We start from the raw sequence: 22,713 nt of genomic DNA, 5'->3' as shown, positions 1-22,713 counted from the left end.
TTAAAACGGCCAAAGCCGTCGACCATTACTACATTATTGATCGCACCACTGGTTCTTATTGTCATTAGTCAATAAGTCTGTTTCTTCCGGGAAGCATCAATGTTCAGATAAGAGAGTATCAACCGCCGGCTTATTGACGTAACTTCGGCTGAACTTAATGAGTATGTCATTGAATGAATGTGCAGACGAGTGGATGGGACTGATCAAATCATCTCCTGACACAATGTGGTACATCAGCTCGAGAATTCATGATCGAGCGCTTCAATTGTGGATTTGGTTTTTTTTCTGACCATTTTTTTATTTATTTTTTCAAATCTGTTATACATTTTACAGGAAACCAATGGAAAGAAATCAATTTGTGAGAAATCTGAACTCCAATATTCCGAATTCAGCAGTTTTGGAACAACTAGAAAACAATGGAACAGTCAATAAATGTGAATGGTACGGCCCACCGCGTACAGTGTATTAATGATTCAGCAAGACTGGACACATTTTCTGTTCACGGAACAACTCCAGGGTGGTCAATTTAAACAATCAATAAGTAATGGAAGGAATATATTCTGTGTGAAAGATGCCTAGAGGCCATCCTAACAAACTGGGAGAACGTGCAAGACGGAGAACAGTGAACGGGACCACCAGGACCCCTCCATTCACCCAGAAGTTCAAAGCAGCTCAGAGAATACGTCTATATTGTTCGTTGACTATTTTCTGTCTTTCCTTCTTTCTTTTTATTATTTAAATCGGTTTTAAGAGAATTAAGCAAAGGGAAATCCACTGCTGTTGATAAATGTTTGTCCAGAAGGTTGTGTGAGGCTCCCACTTTCAAGCACTTTGACATAAATGTGCAGAATCCTGGGTAATTAGTATTTTGCACACGTTGCACAAATGTTGCAAGAATATTTCACAAATGTTAGGTGTGATGTCAATATTTACCTCGGCTTTACCGACCGTGCAACATGCATGCCAGTCCCTTAAAATTCACACAACATAGGCTATTTAAACTCACTCCTGTTTTTGGTGCTTGTGGCTGTTTCTGAATGGACGCACTATTGTTGTGCAACCGGCGCACAATAATTGAGAGTTCTTGAGCTTTTACATACGAGTTCCCTCCTCAGTCCTCAGTGATTTTGGATTCAGTTGTCAATGAATCTCTTGAAGGGAATGCAAAAACTGCTGAACCCTAATGAGGTTAGTGTCATTAAGTGTCATTTTTCATTCTACGCACTTTATACTTCATGGAAATTAAACTCAAAGGTGGTGATGGTCGCCTCACTGTGTGAATTTCTCCGTTTTGAATCCAGTTGGAATCATGTCAGTTTTCTCCCACAGTCCAAACACATAAATTGAAGGTACATTCTTGTGCTTCAGATTCCCCACAGTAGGTCAGAGTGGCTTTGCGAGTTACAGTTTCTGTAACATGCAGGTTTTACAGGAGGGGCTTATTAGCCCACTACCCAACCTCCAACCTGGAGGGCCAAGAGATCACTCTTCATTTGGTCTCTGCTCTTTGACCTGCTTGGCATGGGCCCTACCCGGTGTGTAATACTCCAGCCCACATAGCTCTAGAGGTCCTACAGACACGCAGACTATCCAACAAATGGCAAGGTAATGATACCTTCACGATAACAACTCATTGCAGCTGTTATTCCGAAGCAGTCTCCCATCCAAGTATGAGCCGGGCCCTATACTTCTTAGTTTCTGAGAGCAGAAAGAAGATCGGATGATTATAGGGTGTTAGGGTGGTATGGCTGTAAGCTCAAGTTGTTGTGACCTGGGATCTGCTTGAGCCCTTCAAACTCTTAATGATGGATGAATGGATGATGGATGGATGGATGGATGGAAACTATACAATATTTTGTGAGGGGGTGAAAAAAAAAAAGCCAAAACAAAACTCGTAACAGACACATATTTCCGGACATTTTGAAACTGACTTCACAGTTCGTGGATCAGAACAGTGACGATGAGGGCTGCATGATGGAGATGTTCCAGATTAAGGATTACATGAATAGGACCCCCTACAGTTTGGATATTGGTGGCAGTTGAGCCGAGTGAGTGGAGAGCAGAGAGACTTTCCGGAACCATGGATTTACACTTCGGCTGGCCAGCCCGCTGAAGTGGTGATGGTGACATAGTGGGGCGCATGAGAGGTTTCTGAAAAGTAGAATGACTGAAAATGCTGAAATTTGAGGACTCTGGATACAGAGAAAATCTTCAAACAGAAGAATCGATAGAGACGCTGAGAAATTCAAATATTCATATGGAAGAGGGTCGGAACAGGATGTGTAAAAGCAGATGTTTCCTACAGACTTTATATACAACAACATGCCATGATGGTCAAATCTTCAAACTGTAATGTACACAAACATTTACAAACACATGAACAGGCGGCGGCTGCTGCAACAAATAGGTACACTTTATACCATTTGATGTTTCTATGGAAATAATCTCAGTAAACGCGTTGTTTATTCAGTGTTGTGCGTAGGTTGTGACATTGCTTGTTTAAATAAATAAAAGTATGAGGTGCTGCTCTGGAGTTCGTAGATATTTTTTTTTCTTTATTGGCATGTAGGTGTGGAACATGGTGGGGGGGGGGGGGATGATCGTAAAGGCTGGCAGATGTTAAAACATCCACGCCGTGAAATATGAGTGCGATGTCACTTTAAACATGGGGCCAGCTCATAACTCGCCTGATTCTGATTCAAGGATTATATTTAATTTTGGAGCTGCTCCAGCTGCTTCAGCAGGCCAGGGGATGACCTACATCTTATGTGGTGTTTGATATCTGATCTTTAATGCAAAAAAAAAAAAAAAAAAAAAAGAAGAAGCATGCCCCGGAGGGTGAAAGCATTCAAAAGAATGGCATATCACTCACCTGGCTGACTGCCTCACATCCTCAGCCTCTGACATAAACTCCACCTAATTGAGTTTTCCCTTAATGTTGTTGTTGCATGCTGTCGCACGCAGAGCTGCGCCCTGATTTTGACTTCACATTACGTTAATTCCTTTTAAGGATGGTAGGAAGCAGTAATTACGACTAAGCTACTTTATCCAAACAAATTAAGCCCCAACATCTGTGCCTACACCAGAGTCTCTGTCAATAATGCTGCGTGCTTGTGTGTGTGTGTGTGCGCGCGCCACAGCGATATGTGATGTCGAAGTAAGATTGAATTTCGACATATTTTGTAACCGACTGCTTGATCCCCAGGTTGCAAAAACACACGGTGCACGTCGGAGAAACAATTAGAGGAAAAGCCGAAGATTGAACTGAGTTGAAGTTGAAGCAAATGAGATGCGCCGAGTGAGGAGAGGAAAAGAAAGGAAAAAAAGTCATGAGTAATGTCCCCGGAGAATGAATGTGTCGGGGACCAGAGGATGAAGGTCAGAGAAGATGATTCGGGGTTATACTTCAGCCCCTTGCTGTTGCATGTTACCACTCTGACATGTACGTTGTCACAGTGGCGCAGAGTGAGCGGCGGCGCCGAGGGTCAGACAAACAAACAATTCTTTTAAAAGCTTTTGTTGGCATGAAAAACAAATCAGTTTGAAGTCAAACATATTATCAGTCTGGATGGAGTGCGGCTGTAACGCTCGCTGATTTTCCTTTCCCCAACGCACGTCAGTGACTCAGAGCATTTAGAGCCGGTGGTGTCAAACATAAGGCCCGTGGGCCAAAACTAGGCCCGCAAGAGGCTCCAATCCGGCCGATGCAAAAATAGTAAATTGTAAAAACTGCAAAGAAAAGCATGCCATGCACACTTTACAAGAGACAGATTTGGAAGCGACAGAATAATCGTCTCGCGCAAGTGATTGGCTTTTGTGCTTTTCTTCGCCGTGACAAGCTGTAACCGGCACATCATCCAGCACAGAGCCTGACGCCGACACACTCGCAGTTCTTTGCGTCCATTAGGAACAATTTACCTGTGCGTGTGCGCGCCGTGAGCTGTTTGCATGCGTGTGCTTGACACAGTTAAGTGCCTGTGATGTTTAGTTAACACACCCCACCCCCACCACCCCCGCTTTGCCACTTATTTATAACAGGCCCCGTCATTGTTTTTTCAGCAGAGGAGAAAAGTGCGAATGATGTGGCAAGGCGTCTCACTTCGCTGCAGCGTTCTTCTCTGCGTCCCGACGTTCTTCTCTCTGAAGTCTGACGGCTTTTTCTGTGGGTTTCCCTGGCACCTCTCGCGTTCTGCGCCGGGTTTGAAGCTCCCCTTCTGGAAATGTTGTCGTCTGCAAAGTTTTCAGATCTGATGCTTCCCTTGTTGCTTTGTTAAATCAAGCAAAGAGCTCCGTTCTTAATCTCTGAACCACTTTATGCATGAGGGTCATGAAAAAAAAAAAAAAAAAAAAAAAAAGTCAAAAGGTGAAGAAAGGCAAAACAGCGAAGAGAATTCAAGAGTTTTGTTTCCCCCTGGGAGGATTTGTGTGGAAAAGGAAGAATTGAATATTAGAGAAAACATGAAAAACAAAAGGCCAAATGGAAGAAGCTGCTTGAAATATCAATTTGTTGCATTACTGTTAAAGTGTAAATCAGAGAGAGGGTGTTATGACAATGTGTTTTCTTTTGTTCCATCCAACAAAAGATGTACGAACCCATAGGGGGGGAGAAAAAAAAAAGAAATCAGTCGTGTCTTGTAGCGTAGTGTAATTTATGTCGCGCTCTGACTTGTTTCAAAGCAGCTGTTTGGATTACCAAGGAGTAGTAAATGGAGCCCAGCGCTGCCACTTATTACTGGTCTCAATTTATGAGTGTGGCTTCAACAGATGAGAGGGCGCCGTTTCCACAGCAGATGCCACCATTATGACCAGAAGTGAACAGATGGGAGGGACTGTAGGCTCACTTTACAAAACGTGTTCAACACAAATCTTCCGTCGCATTTTGGATCTTCGCAGCCGCCGGTGGAAACGGAGGGAAACACAACATTTCAAAAACACTCCAAACCTGACTCCGTAGAAACAAAACGCAATTTTCCTGAAATGCTCCGTCTCCATGGAAATGGGGGGGGGGAAATGTAACTTTTTTGAAATCACTTTGTCTCCGTAGAATTTAGGCAAAAACACTAAATAGTTGTTCCGCACATGTGAACAACACCGTTGCCATGACTCCCAGTCCATATTCTCCTGGGACTGGGTAGTTTTATCGTTGCGTCTCCTGTAAATAACAATCCAACTTGGTTGTCTGTCCATACGAATGTCCGTGTCCTCGCCGTTGTTGACGTTTATAGCGTCTAGTTTCATTACATAAAAAAAAAAACACAGCACCAACGAGTGGCCCAACTGGGAAAACGACATATCGTTTTCGGTGTTTCTGCTGTTTTCATATAAACAGAAATCATTTTCAAAATGTTGCTGTGTAAACACAAAACTTTTCTGAAATGACAATATATGAAATAATGACTTTTCACTGGAATCTGCTGGAAACACATGCCTTCTGTTGTGGTTTTGCTTTTTGACTTGGATATAATCATCCCGTCTTTCTCAAGTTTCATTTTTTAGGGGGTTTTCTCGGTAGATTGTCAGTGTAATTCCTCTTGGCACTGTACAACACTGCTTTTTGACCCTTTCCCCCAAATCGTCCTGTATCTCACAAAAACAGTAAAAGAGCAAACACACCTATGTGCTTGATGAAAGCGCCGATTCTGAAGCAGGCTCGGGAATGTTTGACTAACCTCTGATCTACCAGAATGAAAGGATATATTACTCACTACTACATCTCCAACAGCCCTCATGCCTTTGAGCCCTCGATCAATAAACTGAGCGTTATGACCGGGGGGGTCTGGATTGTCAACCAATAAAAAGGAGCTAATTCAAATTTTTAAACTTGCCTCCAGGTCAAGAACATATTCCTACCTATAATGTACTCCAATAAGATTGTGAAAGAGAACTTTTTTGATCAACATAGCAGTGAGACAAGCAGTAAATTGAAGAGTCTCAATAGGTCTTTGTCTCGCGGATTGTTTTCTATTTTCACTTTGATTATAGTGGCGTTGATCAAGATGGAGGAACCTTGTATGGCCAGTTAAAAAAATCAGCAGTTGAAATGTTTAACCCTGTGTACTTCTACTTGTCTGCTTCCATGACTATCACACTGAATATTCAGGTAAAATATCTGACTCGGTGCCTCAGTACCTGGGTGAATACAACTGAAACGAGTGAAAATATATTGATTTAGTGGCTTTAAAAAAAAAAAAGGAATTGGCTACAATGTGTTAACTTCTGAACAAAGCAGCCTCAGATGTAGAACTTTGACACGGGTATATAGATGATTGCAGTCAAAACAGTCAAGGTACAAAGAAGAAACTAAAATCACAGACGTTTGTACTGAGCAAGGCTCAACTAAACTCTATCAAGTCATAGACTGGGACAAGTCCTGAGCAAGATCACAGCTGGGGTGAAAAGACTTTACGCAACAAGACAAATTGTCCCTTCACCACTGACTGAATAAAAAGCGACGTCCAGTTTTTCTCATCACCTTTAAATCGATTTGTCGATGACTTAACATGTCCGGTTCATGCGACCTCTGGTCCCGGGTAGCAATTACAAGATTTTCACTCTTGAATAATGATGTACTGTTTGCGATTAATCAAATTGTGCAAAATCCTGTAACAACTCCATAATGAATTTTCACGTCCATCTTTACTTGTGTCAACCTCTAGCCGGATCCACGGTTTGAATCCCTCCCCGCAATCGGTCCGTCCGTCCTGTCGTTTTCTCTCTTTCTATCCTCTAACGTCCAACCAGAACAGCATAAACTCTCCACCGCTCAGTCTGGCGCTGCATTTTTCTTCCTGATAAAAAGGAGTTTCTCTTCCCCACCATCCCCTCTGCTTACTCATGTGGAATTGTTTTTTTTTAAAAAGACTTTGAAGTGATTGCATGTATTTAGCACTATATAAATAAAACTGAATTGGACTGACTATTTATTCCAGAGGAGCTGTGACGTACAAATGAGGGAAAAATACCATTGGTTTAACTATCAAAATAAATGAGGTTCTTTTTTTTTTTCCACAGTCACCCATTAGCCACTTGGAGATGATGGAGGTCAAGGGTCATGCTCAGGGATCCACAGTGGCAGGATTCAAACCTGCGGATATTCGATCCCAAGCCCGCTTCTCTCGCCTCTACCCCACCGCTGTGCCAGACCAAGCAAAAGTTGGGAAGTTCTTCTAACCGGCGGTTTTCTGTTGACACAGTAGTAGTTATATAGTAATATAAGCCCCCACGAGTATGTAGTTACTCGGTAGAAACGGTTGTTTACGTTCTCCCTCCATTTTCTTTGTCCTAATGATGAGCACAGCTGTATTATTCCATCCGAGCTGACAGTGGATCGGTCTGATGACTGATTCTCTCATTAGTTTCTCCTGAGGTGATATCAGTTAGTAGTAAAGTTGTGTGATCGTGGTTATTCTGGTGTGGTTGAGTTATTAAAATTGGATCTTTTCAGCTCTATGTGCTCCTGTGAGGACGATGCAATTTTTCAACAGTCATTAACGGGACTGCTAACGTCTTCTTCTGGAAATAACTGATCTTCAGGAGCATAAACTGCCTCCAGTAAGCTGAGTTTTATTGTGTCATTATCGTAGACAAAGTGAACAACATGGACACACTTTTCTTTACTTTTTTCTGTCTTTGTGACTTGTATTTGTCGCCATGTCGCTATGTGTCTGTCCTGGATGCTGATTGGTCAGATAATATCTGTCATCATAGCAGCATGGTTCGTGGTGAGTGGCATGCTATTGATTCCAACTAAGACCCCGTATACACCACAGCATATCAAGTAAAAACGCATTGCAGTTCCATTTTCGTTTCAGAGACATTTAAGACGTTAAAATCTCAGAAACGCTGAAAACAATGGAGTTAACATGTTTTTGTAATGAAACCACACACACACACATGCGTGCAGAGAACAGCACGATATAAATATTAACAATGGCAAGGACGCGGATATTTGTACGAACAGACGACCAAGTTGGATTGCTATTCTGACAGACTCTCAACTATAAAACTATCAAGTCCCAGGAGAATAAGGACGGGTAGTCATGGCACTCTGGAGACAAACATTGTTGTTATTGTCTATCTACTCGTGCAAAACTAGTTACTACAGCCTTTGGTGCAATGGGAGTTCAGTCATGATCAGCCTGTTGGGGAGACACATTGGGAAGGGTTTGTATTATATTCATGTAATAATATTAAAAAATATATAATAATATTGCACCTCATTGACAACTGAGACTCGTATGAATTAACCACTGTTTCCATTTGTTTCTGAAACAAAACAAAACAAAAACTCAGTTGAGTGCAATGGCTGTACGGATATCGATGTGTTGCTGTGATAGTTAATAACACATTAACTTGTCAAATGTATTTAAATTCAAATGGAGAATCCAATTCAACCCTTTCTGGTCTTTGCGCGTTTTTCAGTTAAAAAAAAAAAATAAAACAACTGTTGGAGCGATTTGCAGATCCTTGCATTGCGATTGTATCCACACATCAGAAGTCGTACCAGCCCTTTTGGAAGCGGGGTTGTAACAACACACCGAGGATTATTTTGCAGGTGATGATTCAATTGACTGCAGATCAAAGGAGCTCCTGTGCTGTATTCTGTTGCCTCAGTCAGACCTGCAGCGCTGGCACTCAAGTAATCATTTCCTTCTGTCTATTCTCCAGCGGAGCCGTATATTTAATTTTTCTCTTTACGATTCCACCTCCTCTCTTTATCCTCCCGCTCTCTTAATCTCTCGCCTTTTCTCTTTGATGCCATTAAAGTCAGCTCTACTGAGACGGGGAGCTCTGTCAATAGAAACACTGCCAAATCAGATGTACCCGGGGACACCAGGAGGCTCCCTGTGATCTCTTGCTTCAGATCAGGCCTTCGCAAGGAGACGGCACAATAATCAGAAAATGTGATCCTCACGGAACGTACCGTAACTCCAGTTTGATCATACAATGAAAAAAGATAGCGATGATCTGAAATTTCCACTTCCCTCCTCATTTTGATCTTTTTTTTTTTTTTTTTTTTGCCTCATTTGAGTGAAACGACTCATTTCAGACACGTGAAGGATGAAGTGTGAGGCGCGGATGACTGGAGTTCACCTCGATCTAACATGCTCTTTGTTCTTTTCCCTCTCGCCTTGAGCTGCAGCAACTGAAGGTTGATCTTTGCCGCTTCATCAAAGACACAAACCGGGTGACACGATTCAGGCTCTTTCCTGATGACAAAAGCGACATTTTTGCGGCGAGTGGCATTTGGTAAAGTGACAGCGCGGCCATCGCTGTGTTAAAACATTAATGACCTTTTCCGATCGTCACTCAACTGTTCCACGGAGTGACTCATGATTTTCTCGTTGGCGAAACGGGGCGGAGAGTCGGCGGCGTGCCGCAGCGGCGTGAATATCATGGAGACATTCGAGCAAAAACAAAGTCAGAGATCTCAGACAAACCTGTGATTACAGCCACACTCAGCACTTTGGACCGAGCTGCCGACACCGAAAGGGAAATCGGAGCTGTCGAGGCTACTCATATAGAGAACAAGCTGCAATTATAAAGGTACAGATATAAGTGGTAATAAAATCACTGAACTGTTTCATTTATGTTCATTTATATGAGTGTACATTACGTTAACGCCTTAATCAACTTCATAGTCGGTTTGATAGCCAGACAAGCTGCCACATCACCTAGAGAAGAAAGTAAGATATATTGGGGCTGCCAAGGGGCTAGAAAAGCAGATTTGAGATAGGAAGTTCAAAGGTTCAGTTCCCAGACAGGACAGGTCACCACCATCAGCTTGTCGGAGGGCTCTAGTACGACTGTCGTTGAAAAGCAGACTCGTCCAAATGTTCACTGTTCAAGCAGAGTTTATAGTCCAAAAGTCCAACGCAATGGTATCCAGGACGTAATCTTGGTTTGGTGGTCAGAGTGAGAACAGAGTTCAAAAATCCAAAGAAAGTATGGGAAAAGACAAGGAAGACGCGAGACCTCAAAGATACAGGGTACAATGACGATCGGGCTCTGAGAGAGGAAGGTACTTTAATAGACAGGGGAGGGCAGACACACACACACACACACACACACACTCACAGGTCAAACACATTGACACAAATTGGAACACACAGAGGGAAGCCAAAAGTACACAGAGACGAGGACAACACAGGTGAGTCAAAATAAAACGGGAAGCGATATGAACGGGACACAGACGGAGATCTGACAGCAGCAATGTCGCTGCCCACTGCATCTTAACACTAAGATGGGTCTTGGCCCACTCGGCCCGGGGACTCTGCTCTCTGTCCAGTCTCGGCAGGGCGGATTATATTGGGGACCTGGAACCCTGCGTCCCTTCTTCTCCTGTGGGCTCTCCCTCTGGTGCCTCCTGGGCTGGGGGTGTGGTTCCCCCCCAGGGTGGTTTGCTGGGGCCTTCTTGGGTTCCAGGGTGCACCGGGCACCTGGGCAGGACTGTCCAGACCCACTGGCTTGGGGCCCCGGGGTGTTGCTGCAGACCACGCGACAACGAGGTCCAGCCACAACCACTGGGCAAACCACACACACACACACACACACACACACACACACACACGCACGCACACACACACTGCATCAGGGCTCCCCACATTTGATCACAACCCAAACAGCATGTAAATGCCAATTGGAAACGGGCCCTCAGTTGCTTGCAGGTGTGAGTGTGTTTGTTTGAATCCATCCAACAACAAACTTGGACAGAGTGGCTTTAGGAGACAGATGGATGACTTTCAGTGCTCCATCATCTTGTTTATTTTTGCCATCAAGAACGTTTATGTTGTTCATAAGAGTATAAATCCACTTTGCCCTTTTTTTTTTTTTTTTTTTTAGTAGAAGCTCAGTTTTTCCACTTTATCAAGTCTGATTCCTGACTACGATCTCTCAACGTCCGGACACTCTTGTCGAGTCACCGCAGCTCTCCAGGAGAGTTTCTGTCAGTATGCTCAAAGTATTTTGGTATTTCATGTGTCTCTGACCTAACCAATCTTGTGATTCATGGCACATAGAGTGTTCTTTTGTGTGCGCTAACTCTCAGGACCATCCATCCATCCATCCATCCATCCATCTGAAAAGTTTGTCAGAGAAATAGTCCCTGTTGGCTGCTTCTGGTACGTCTCTACTAGATAGCGACACGCAGTCTCCCACAATTAGTTGCCCAACCTATTTTATGTGGAGCTGTAATGGCAGTACTTTGAGTTTCCTTGTTTCTTCGCTGTGTCAGAAACAGGCTTGGACTGAAACCCATTTTCTTAGTATGACAGACACTTTGTAGGAAGAGGCTGGACAGGCTGCCAAAATTACACACGTTCAAGAACTGAAATTAAGGCATTTATTATTACTTCCTTTTTAATTATTTCCATTATTTAATCTCAAAGGGAGAAGGTATGCAACTTATGAACTTATTCTTCTATGAGTTTCTTCTTACTTAATACATAATCATTCTATGTGTCCACATACATACAGTGTTAATGGCATTGGATCTTCCTTCCTAAAGTTCTCTCTCTCTCTCTCTCTCTCTCTCTCTCTCTCTCTCTCTCTCTCTGAGTGTTACTTTACTTTTACTCTCTGTCCCGTGCGTGACTGTATGTGTGTATGTGTGTGTGTGGATATTCCAGTATATTATTGCCACTTTCTTCATGTAATAAGTTTACTGCTTTGTTTCTAGAAATATTAAAATTATTACATTAGGAAAATAGTCTTTGAACTTAAACATAGTCTCTGTGTGTTAAATTTACATTAATTCTGTGATTTTTCCTGAATAAATATCCATTCCGAGGTTCAGTCTTCAGTAGAAAAACAATGCGATTAATCTCAATTAATTACAGAAAATTGTGCCATTAATTAGTAATTTTTTTTCATCAATTGACAGCACTACTGAATATATATAAAGAATAAAGCCATCCACCAACACATCCAACTGCACATTCTGATAGTGAGGTAAACAGGGTCTCAAGCACGTAAAGCCCTTGTGTGAATAAACCTGTTTGAGGATGATGTCACTCAATTTGTGTCACCTTTAGTAATTAGCACGCAAAATGCATGTGAAGTGAATCCATTTTGGCATACTTTATGTAGGATCTTATAGAATTATTGAGCTATTGAGCTGGGGTCAGGCCTCACCATTCTTATCGGTGTTGGATTGTAACCTAACAACTACTTTAGTTACAAATGACTGAAATCTTAAAGGGCATCAGAGAATCAGAGAGATGTGCTTGACAAACCAGAAAAACCATGACTCATCGCACAACTTAGCTCATTAAACTGTCCTCCCGCTAATGTCTTTGCACTCGATAACACAGGTCACCATCAGATGTCTTGTGCAGTCCAGCCCTCCACAGGTCTTAGTGATATGATGATCGGGAAGATAGTCCCACCAAAAGCTAAATACAGAGCCGAAGCATGTGTCGTAAAAAGAAAATCTGCTTTCTTGTTTACTGAATTACAGATGAGAAAGGACAGCTTCGACTCTCAGTAATCTATTTCATCCTGAAGTGGCCTTGAAATCATAACCCCTCCCCCCGCCCTCAAGAGAAACAGTTAAACACAGCCCAGATGGATGTACCGGATGCTTTCTGCTTCCTACTGACCAGATAAACAAGGCATTTTGATTGTCTTGAACCCAGAGCAGTCATATTTATGTCATCGTCACTGGAATCTGACAATAGAGCCATTCAAAGATTTCAATGGCACAGCTTGGAAACACTGCGCTCATCAGACTTGTGTTATTCTTACTTTCTCGGGCCATCTGGATGAGAGAGTTTTATGGAATGGTACTGCTGACACTAATTTCCTTCAGTGTGGTCATCCATCTGCTGCCATGTTTAATGTTTCCTCTGTGATTTTATCTCTCTATAAGTCAGAGAAAGTTACCAACACAAGAAGAGGCAGCAGCGATGCAGGCTGAGTACCATATTCAGACATTCTTGATTGGTTGCATCTAAAGTTCATCACCGTGGATTTCCAGCCAGAAGGCTCCCATGAGGACACGATCAATCAGCTTTACAAGCTATATGTTCTCACCATGATCTGTGCAGAGGTTATTGTATTTTAGTTATATTTTACAAGTATTTTTGTGCTCACAAGAGGCTAGTGTTCAAATCTACCCAGCAGCACTGCTGAGGTGTACGATGAGGGGCATGATGTTACACGCTCTTGTGCGACGAATAAGATGCGCTATTGGTCTGAAAGCAGTGAATACTTTTCCATTTCAGTTTGTGTCTGGTTTAAATTGCAGCCTAAAATGTAGGGATGCACCAATATCAATACCAGTGTAGGGTCCGATACTGCCCGGCGTACCCGTACCCGTACTCGTAAATGATCCCTGATACAACCCAGTAAATACTACATGACATCATCCGTCAGCAACATCAGCAGTGGGTAGATAAGGCAGGATGAGGGATGTACGCTGTTTGGCGAGTCATTAATATTACTGAGAATGACAAAATTCAGACCCATTGCAAATGATGTTCTCCCAAAATATCAAGATAAGGTGAAAGCTCGTCGTACAACACCAGCAACTTAATCACAAGAGACATTTGGATCAGCAAAGTTAGCCCGATGTCTCTCATTAGTTTAACTGGTCAGTGGATCCAGGAGGATTTTACTCCTAATAAAGAGTATTGGAGCTCGTGCAACAGTGATTCAACAGTTGTATTTGTCATGTTATCTATTAAATACTCGTGTCAGTACTCGGTATCAGCAGGTAGCAAAAGGTTAGAACTCGTCCTTTAAAGAAGTGGCATCGGTGCATCCCTACTAAAATGTCATCACGGTGACAAATATACTTTAACTCGTTTGACTTTGCAATATCGGGATCAATTATGACCTTTGAATTTATTGGGACAGATAATAATAATATGCAAACAAATGAACCTAATTATTAGACCACCTTTCCAAAATGCTGATGATGTTTTTTTGTCTTGGCTTGTTGCCCAGCTTTGAACTCTACCACATAATGCTGACAAATCTCACTCTTCATTTGATGTTTATGTGATCCTTTTAGTTTCATCTCATCAATTAGATTAATTAAACAAGGTTGAAAATTGATCATTTATTAGCTTTGATTGATTTGAGGACGTTTTGGTCGGTGCTTCGCCCTTGTTATCTAAAAGATCTCAAATTACTTACACTCACATAACCATATTACCAAAACAGTTGAGACACTTTCTATATATATATCATGGTTTTAGGCAGCGAGTCATCCAGCCATCATTTGGACGGTCAATTTTCGGAAAAGATGGCCGCAAAAATAGCGGCCGGGTTGCTCAAAGCTGTCTAAAATATGTGTATAATGACCATTCAAACGCCGGGGCAGAGCGGAGGAATTTGGATGGGTTTTCTTTCTAAAATGCTGAGGAATTCTATCTGCAGAATTCACACAGGTGGGTCTAATTCTATGGATGTATGATCGATCTATTTTTTCATTTCCAAAATGTTGACACATGTTTGGATAACTGCACATCATTCATGCTTTTCATTGAAGGATAAAATATTCTTTTCTGTGAAAATGCTCATTTTGATATAAGTATTGACAATCATGCATCCAATTTGGATGGGCACCCAAAACACAGATTTCTGCCGAAAAGCATGATGCACATACATTGGAAAGTGATTATGTGTTAATATTTTGAAGTATTTTGGGAAGAAAAAGGAGAGCCACTGTCAATCTGTTCATGTGTTAAGTGTCATAAACACATTTAAATTGTTCAAATGGATGCAAAAACAAACATTACTGAAGTTGTGAAGTCTTTGGTGAGGACTCCAACAAACAGTCACAAACGGTCCCTTATGATGTCCTGAGCATTTTTCCATAGTCCAAAAACGGCCCGCTGTGTTGAGCCTGTCTGTGAGGGCCAGGCTTTAAGCTTTTCCTTCCAGCAGGGCGAAATCCACAAGTTGTGCTACAAGAGTCGCTGGAACCGCCACTGGGAAACTACAACCCCCCCCCCCCCCCCCCCCAGTGAACAGAAGAAACAGTTTCATGCAAACAGATCCATTGGATTTGTGAGCAGATTTGATGCAGAGCCATGTCCAATCCACATGAGCGTTCCGAAATGAATAAACCAGCAGAGGCCTTTGCAGAGTGTTGTGTGTTATTTGAGGGCTTGTGAGGCTTATCAAAGGCAAACTAATTTACATTTGTCAGGCGTGAATGCCCAAAATGTGTAATCAGATTTTGGTATTGAATTTTAAAAATTGTTTTCCCTTTCGAAGGCCACACAGCAGTGTAGTGGTTCGCACTTGACCCATCTGTGCGAGGTTTAGTGGTAACCTGGAGGCCCTCTTTACACGTTCTCCGTGAAATCAGCAAGGTTTCGTTGCATGTGGGCTGTTTACACGACAAATTTGTTGGCAGTAACAGAAAACTTTTTGAAAACAGCCTCCAGAGTGCAACTTTTTATGATCGCTTACGTCTCCAACTGAGAATTTTTATGAATAACAATGTTTTCTGGACACGTGTGAGAAGATCAACGACCATAATAAGAGAGGATGTCTGTGCTTTAACTAGAGCGGAGGCATATTTTTAAGATACACCAGAACCTGAGCGGACCTGTATGACGCATGGTGGCACAGTTGTTAGTGCTCACGCCTCTTAGCGAGAAAGTCGTTGGTTCCTTTCTGTGTGGAGTTTGAAGGTTCTCCCTGTGTGACTGTGAGCGTGTGTGGTTGTCTGTCTCTCTCTGTGTTTGTCCTGTGATGGACCGGCGACATGTCCAAAGCGTATCCCGCCTTCGCCCGTAGTTATCTGGGATCCCAGCGACCCTGCACGGGATTAAGCAGTGTATGGAGGGATGGATGTCCTCTGCATGCATATAGGAATGGTTGTAAAACTAAAAGACACAGTGCTAACTAGTGATTTGACAAGCAAACTGCAATGTTTTCCATGTGCGAAATGTTGAATTCTGAAATGAAAATACAACATCAACGCCATTGACAGTCCGTTGTTGAGTTGTAAAAAAAAAAAAAGCCCTAAACTGCCCATTGGTGTGAGCTTTTTTTTTATTTTATTTTTATTTTATTTCTTGTGATAGACTTTTCCAACATTTTGTGCATCATCAGCTCACATTTCCTGCTCAGACTCTGGGAATGCTTTTATCGGAAAGTGAGTCATAGACACCATAAGATCTTACGTTGGGTGGCATGTGCTTGTTTTGATTCCGCTGGGACAGTCAGAACAGCGTGTTCTCAGAGAGTCTGACCTGCACTGCCCTCACGGTCCGTCTGAGTGCCAGTTGCTTCCAAACAGTGCGGGTGAGAGGGTTCTGCGTAATTGTTCTTTTTATGTGTTTATTTTTGTTGTTAGGCTTGTTTCTAACTGCAGCTGCTGCTCCACTCTTTTTGCTCCAAGTAATAATGAACTCAACACTGCCCGGACCGCGCAGCGCCGGAACAACGCTATAATTGTTACATTCATTTAATTACGCCCACGTTTGCAGTTGTAAGCACAACTGTGCTCGAATGTGGGAACTTAAGTTGGTTGTTGAATTGGAGCATTGAGAGTTTGGCGATATATAAAGCACGGCGCTGGAAATACAGCAGGCGTTTTGGACTCCTCTCAAACCACCTCAGATCTTAAGTTGCAGGTACAACAGGTTTTAAATGTCTCTGTTTTGGAAATTCAGGTGGAATCTTTAATTGCCCCAGTCTGGATGGAGCAGGTATTAAAAGTAAAGCAAACATTTAATGGATTCATGTTTAATTAGCACTGAAAATAACAACTTTTTGAAGATATCTGTAGTTTTGGTGATAGTGAAGGGAGCTAACTTACAGTATGAATGTATTTATTTATTTATTCATTCATTCGTTTGTTTATTTGTTTATTGTTTTTGTTTGTTTGTTTGGCTGTCATCTTGCTGTCGAGTGAAAATTGGCCGACAAATGAGGCAAATCAATCGACTTTATTTATATAGTACTTTTTTATACAATTAATGGAAATCAACAGATAGAGGATGGTTCTACCGACCAATCCTGCTCCTGCTGGATTTAAAGAATTTAGAATCTTTCTCAACAAGTGGATTTTAGGTTCCTGGAACTAAAAAGGTTCTTCGGCCCCGTTTAACATGACAAGTTAAACGGGAGAAACGTTGAAAATCATGTAGTTGGTATGCTGGGCCACGAGATGGCGCTGTTGGTTGGTATTTTTGTAATGAATCCCTACACACATGAAAACAATCCGATATGAACATTGAGAACTTCCACCTTGGGAGCCATTTTGAAAATGTTGGCGTCTTAACGCACGCCCAAACCACAACGAAGGTTTTCCTGTTTTCACTCGAGGAACACTGTCGTGTAAACGGGGTCTTCGCCATCTCATGTGAATACACAGTTACAGCCCTGAGGCTGTACTGTCTGAATGGCCTTCCTGACTCCCCTCCCTCTGATTGGAGGATGCTGCTCATTGCCTGAGATCCGCCCACCCTCTGATTGTACTTAACCAGCTCCAGCTGACTGCTGCTCTGCTCAGTTTTGACCCGTTTCTTGTGTGCTTGTGTTGCTTTGCCCTCTCTTGGTGAACTCTGCTCTTTGTTTTATTTAACCTTGGCATTGTAAATATTTGCCCTGCGTTAACTCTTTCTAAATTTGACTCGTTCCAGTAGCTGAGTATAACTGCTGGGAATTTCAGTTACTTACCTGTTTTGTTTGTGGCTTTGTGTGACCGCCTTCGGTCAAACCTCTTACTTTCCTTACTGCTTTCAGCCCACTGCCTAACAGTGTGAGCGAAGTTCTTTTATTTGACCTTTTGGAGTAGATTAAGACCTCGTTCACACTGAAGGGAAATGTGACAAATTTCTTTACTCACAAGTCATCCGACCTGTTTTGTGGCCGCGTGAAGGCGCCAATTCCGTTTTTTGTTGCGGTGGTGGGGGGGGCGTTTGACACTAGATCAATTTGGCTGACCAATCTCTCACCTGAAACATTGTTTGAACTTTGAATATTGAACGGTTTGTAAAACTTCTGCTCATGACACACAAAACAGGTCGGCATTGTTTCACCTCTCTAAAAGAGTGATACTTGCTGGTTAAGTAACCTGGCTCTCCGGTCTGGAATTGTGGGTGACGCCATCATTTTCCCCACATCAATGTGACACACTGTTGTCTGCAAGAATGTGTACAAGTTCACCAGTGCAGCTTCATAAGACAAATTAAAGACAAAATGAGCTTTGAAAAGTTCATCAAATGCCCCAAGTGACCGAATACGTTTGTCTTAATTACTTTGTTTTGTTGTTTATTTTATTTGATGTTGCTTTGTTTTTTTTATTTATTTATTTATTTGTTTATTTATTGTACACGCGCCACATTAATGTGACCTGGAACATTAATTAATGTGGACTATGTCGATAGGAACGCGGGAAAAAACAAAAACAAAAAGATGTTTGTCAATTTAATAAAGTAAATAATTTGAAATATAGATTTATTTATGAGTCAGTCAATATTCAAGCATTTCTTTCCATTTAAATTAAGAATACTGTGGGGTTTTGGGTTTGTGATAGTCCTATTTTGAGAAAACTCCAATTATATTTCATGTATGATTTCAGTCCAGTCATCAATAGGAGGAGACAGATTAAGTCGCTTCCTTGTAAGTACCGCAGCAGAATTTGTTATTATCACTCCATCCATGGGCCTAAATATATGTTATTGCATGTAAAATGGACGTTAACTCCAAATATGTTCTTGATAGGTTTGTGGATTTCGAGTCAAGTAGAAATGACGAGTGGACAGTTTCCCAGAAAATGTGTAGATGGTTGGTTTCCTTTCACTCCGTTTTAGTAAAGGTAAAATAAAAAATCGATTGAAATATTTCCGACGAACACCTTGGCTTCCATTCTATTTTACATATTCTCTCACATCCTTTCTCTGAAATATCTTTTTTTCCCCCACTTTCTTTTACGTACCAGATATTTTCTGCGTTCGGAGATGGTATTTAGAGCAGGAGATGACCTTTGAAGACATGTAACACTATGCAAAGGTTGAAATCCTAAGAGTTGCTTTGTCAGTCAGCCAGCCAGCAAAGTTTAAATATGACAAAGCTGCTCACATTGTTATCGCTTGTCTATTTTTTTCCCCACTTCAACCCAAAAGGTCCACTCGCCGCCTCATTTATCGCGCAAACTGACAGGTGCCGCCGTAGCGTGTAAATCAATGTTATTCACTTCACAAAGCGGTGGGCATGCAGCAGTGGCTAATTGGGGAATATTTTATGTAACTCAACATTTTCCAACATTTAGGTTCAGCCGTATGTATATGTTGGCCCAGGTTGTCCGCACACAATTGTCCAGATAAAAGGACCCTTTGCGGATATTAAGCTGCAGAGCTTTGCGCCAAGCCGACTTGCGGAGTTGGTGAATATTTCGGAAATGGCAGCACAGACTGCAAACAAGGAGATTCTAAATTTAATCCCACCTGGAGAGACTTTAATCTGCCGAACGGCTGATCTTCCTGCCACTCCACTTGTTTTTATGCGTTCTGGTACGTCATTTGAGGGTTTAAAGCCTTTTTTCCCTCCTGTATCTTAATCTGTTTATCCACTTGTTTCATATTTTGTCTTTTTGTGTCATTTTAATACCCAGGGGAGCTGCAGAGGCTTTTTTTGTCCCCTCTTCATAATAACATTGAGGCATTATATGGATGGTTTCTCCCACTCTCTTTCTCTCCGTCGCCACACTTTAGAGGGGTTTTTCTTTTCTTTTCTTTTTTTTTTTTTTTTTTTGCTCTCCTCTGCTTTCTGTCTCGCTCATTCTCGGCGTCTAAATCCAGCTTTCTAAGTTACAATAGAGCTGTTTAAAGCCTCTGAAATGCTGAGCAGGCCTTGAAACTGTCTATTGAAAAGTGGGCAACAGATGGACAGCGAGATGGAGAAAGACGAGAGCGAGAGAGAGCAAAAGAGAGACCGACAGACAGAGAAAGAGAGAGAGAGAGAGTCAGAGGTTGGTCTGAAAGCATCAAAGTGCCTTTAGCGACGTTGGATTAAGGTCACAGCGGAGTTTCATAATGACAACACGCAGCACAATGTCAGTTGATATCACAATCACTCACCCTTACGCACACTGCCCCCCCCCCCCCCCCCCCCGCCACCCGCCTCTACACGGTTACAGTTGTGCAGCCGTTCCGGGTGGGCGGCTCGAACCAACCCGTCTCCGATCCCGGCTGTGCAGGCGGACCAGGGTTGAGACCCATTCGGGGGGGGGGGGGGGTCTAAGTCTGATTGTTTGAGCTTTCCACAAGCAGCACTCCCAAAAGAGTGAAAAGAAATCCCTGCTAATCCCCCCGAATCCCCACCAGTTTCCACTGAATGATTCAATTTCCCTCTCATTGTGCCACATTCAGCCTGTCTCTTTGTGTGTGTGTGTGTGTGTGTGTGTGTGTGTGTGTGTGTGTGTGTGTGTGTGTGTGTGTGTGTGTGTGTGTGTGTGTGTGTGTGTGTGTGTGTGTGTGTGTGTGTGTGAAGGAATGCTCACATACGTCAACACATGGAGGTGGTGGTGGTGGTGGGGGGGCTCCATACTCTCCCTGTGCACGTGTGTTTGTACGCTGTCTCAGGTCACCAGTCTGTCTTGAGCTCGTTGCAATGAGGCTTTTTTGCCACGGGTGTCAAAGCATTGACAATCACAGACATTAGGGGGAGGGGGGTGGGGGTGGGGGGGGGGGGGGGGGGTGCTCAGTGGCCTTTTTTGACTGACAGCCAGGAGCAGCAGGCCCTGTTTGCGTGGGTGATGGGTGAAGGGGTGGGGTGGGTAATGGGGGGGAGTGAAATAATGACTCCTATGACTCTGCTCTCCGGGGTGAAGGTCGGGCTTGATTACCAGCACACATCCTGAACATGTTTGTTACTCTCCATTCCACAGAGATCCCGAATGGAATCCTAATAAAACCTGCATTTGTCCTGCAGGTCATCACAATTTAGAACAAGTTCTTTTTGCTACAGCGGATTTAAAGCAGATGAGAAACTGTTTTGCACGGGGGCAGAAAATACATTTTGGAAAACAGTGTCCATATATTATTCTTTTCATGCTTTACATACACTACGACCCCGTTTACACAACGATTCAAGTACAAACACATAATTTGGGGGGTTCTGTTTGAGCACAGCTTTGCGTTTACGCAGCCCTGTTTTGAAAACAATGTCCGTTTACATGGAGAGCGAAGAAATGCTGCAGTTAGCATGCCAGGCCACGAGCTGGCACTGTTGGTTGTTTTTGTACTGAAACCACACACAGGCACGCAAAACACTTACTAGTCTAGGTGAGTGTCTTTCTTAAGAAATGTGTTTTTAAAAAAATCTATACTTTCTTTGGATTTCTTTGCTGTTTGCCTGGGAGTTTGGTGGGCCGGATTGGAACCTCTTGCGGAACGATTTTGGCCCACAAGCCTTATGTTTGACTTGTTCACTCAAACCAGTGTTTACAAGCCTCTTGATAATGATACTCATCAATCTGGATTTAAATTATACTATATATACACTTATACTACAGGAAACTAAAATGTATATCTGTTCAGGGAGTTAGAACACAGACTCATTGACTCTGCAGTGGTTTCTTTACGAATAATAAAAATCCAGAAAGCAAGCAACTCCTGACGGAGGAGATAAAGAACTCGTCTGCAATATTTCCAAGTTGGAAATCAAATTATTGTAAATTACTGGCATGGATCACGGTGAGTGTTTTGCACAAAGGTCAGATTTCGCAGAGTTGTTTCCTTCTTGAAGCAGATGACACCAAAATCAATTTGATTGAGTCGTTTGAGACTTGTCTATCTAAATCGTCTTGCAGTCATTACCTACCAATTACACATTTATAGTGGTTAAAGTTCCCAGCAGAACACTGCTTATAATGTACGGCAAATGTGGTTTCAAAGTATATGAAAGCGACACCTATCCGTTTATTATTCGAAGCAAAAAGAAGCTGGGTGAACTATGGGGAGAGTGAAGATTTCAAAAAGCAGGCAGTGCCCTGGAACCCTCTGCGGATCAGTTGTGTTCGAAGCACAAACCAGGCAGAACAGATGCCAGTGCACCAGCAGAAGACCAGCACATGAAGAGTTGTCCGCACAGAGATAAAACAGCAGCTGCAGCACAGAAACAAACTTTCCCAAGAGAATGTTGGTCCGTTCATTAATCTTATATACCGCTTTATCTAACTGAAGGTCAAGATCCTGGACTTTGGGAGAAGGTAGGTCATATCTGGAGTAGTTTCCACTCCATTGCATATTGAAATTTGGAAAAGTGGCAGGTTCACTTTTCTTTTTAGGGAAACAATGAACCAATTCCCGATACTCCATAACCCAGGGGACGCTTTACCCTAACTAAAACTCCCCGAGTTTTCAGGACAAATACCAAATGAAAATACAAGCGCTCACCAATAACACATTGAGGAGCAACAAGTCTACTGACTCCATGTTGCAAGGTTAACGTTTCTAACAAGGATCATGTTTGTCACAGCAAGCTACAAACCCCACATTTAACACCCTTGGCATCCCAGAAAATCCTTCATACTCCATACTTATACACTTAGACACTGAGCGAATGGACATCCATCAGTCAAACAGGAAGGTAAAGCCAATATGTGAGGGCGACCGCATCAGTAAAAAGGCAAAGGTTTAGTTGAGACATATGACTGACCAAAGACACCTCCAGCCTATTTTCGATTGTGCATTTTATTTAATTGTCGGCTCTGGTTTGAAACAAAGGTGATGCCCGTTGATGGAG

The sequence above is a fragment of the Lipophrys pholis genome (genome assembly GCF_963383615.2).
Source record: "Lipophrys pholis genome assembly, chromosome: 1".
NCBI classification, from domain to species: Eukaryota; Metazoa; Chordata; class Actinopteri; order Blenniiformes; family Blenniidae; genus Lipophrys; species Lipophrys pholis.
The sequence above is the reverse complement of the archived record's forward strand: the minus strand, read 5'-3'. Positions refer to the sequence as shown.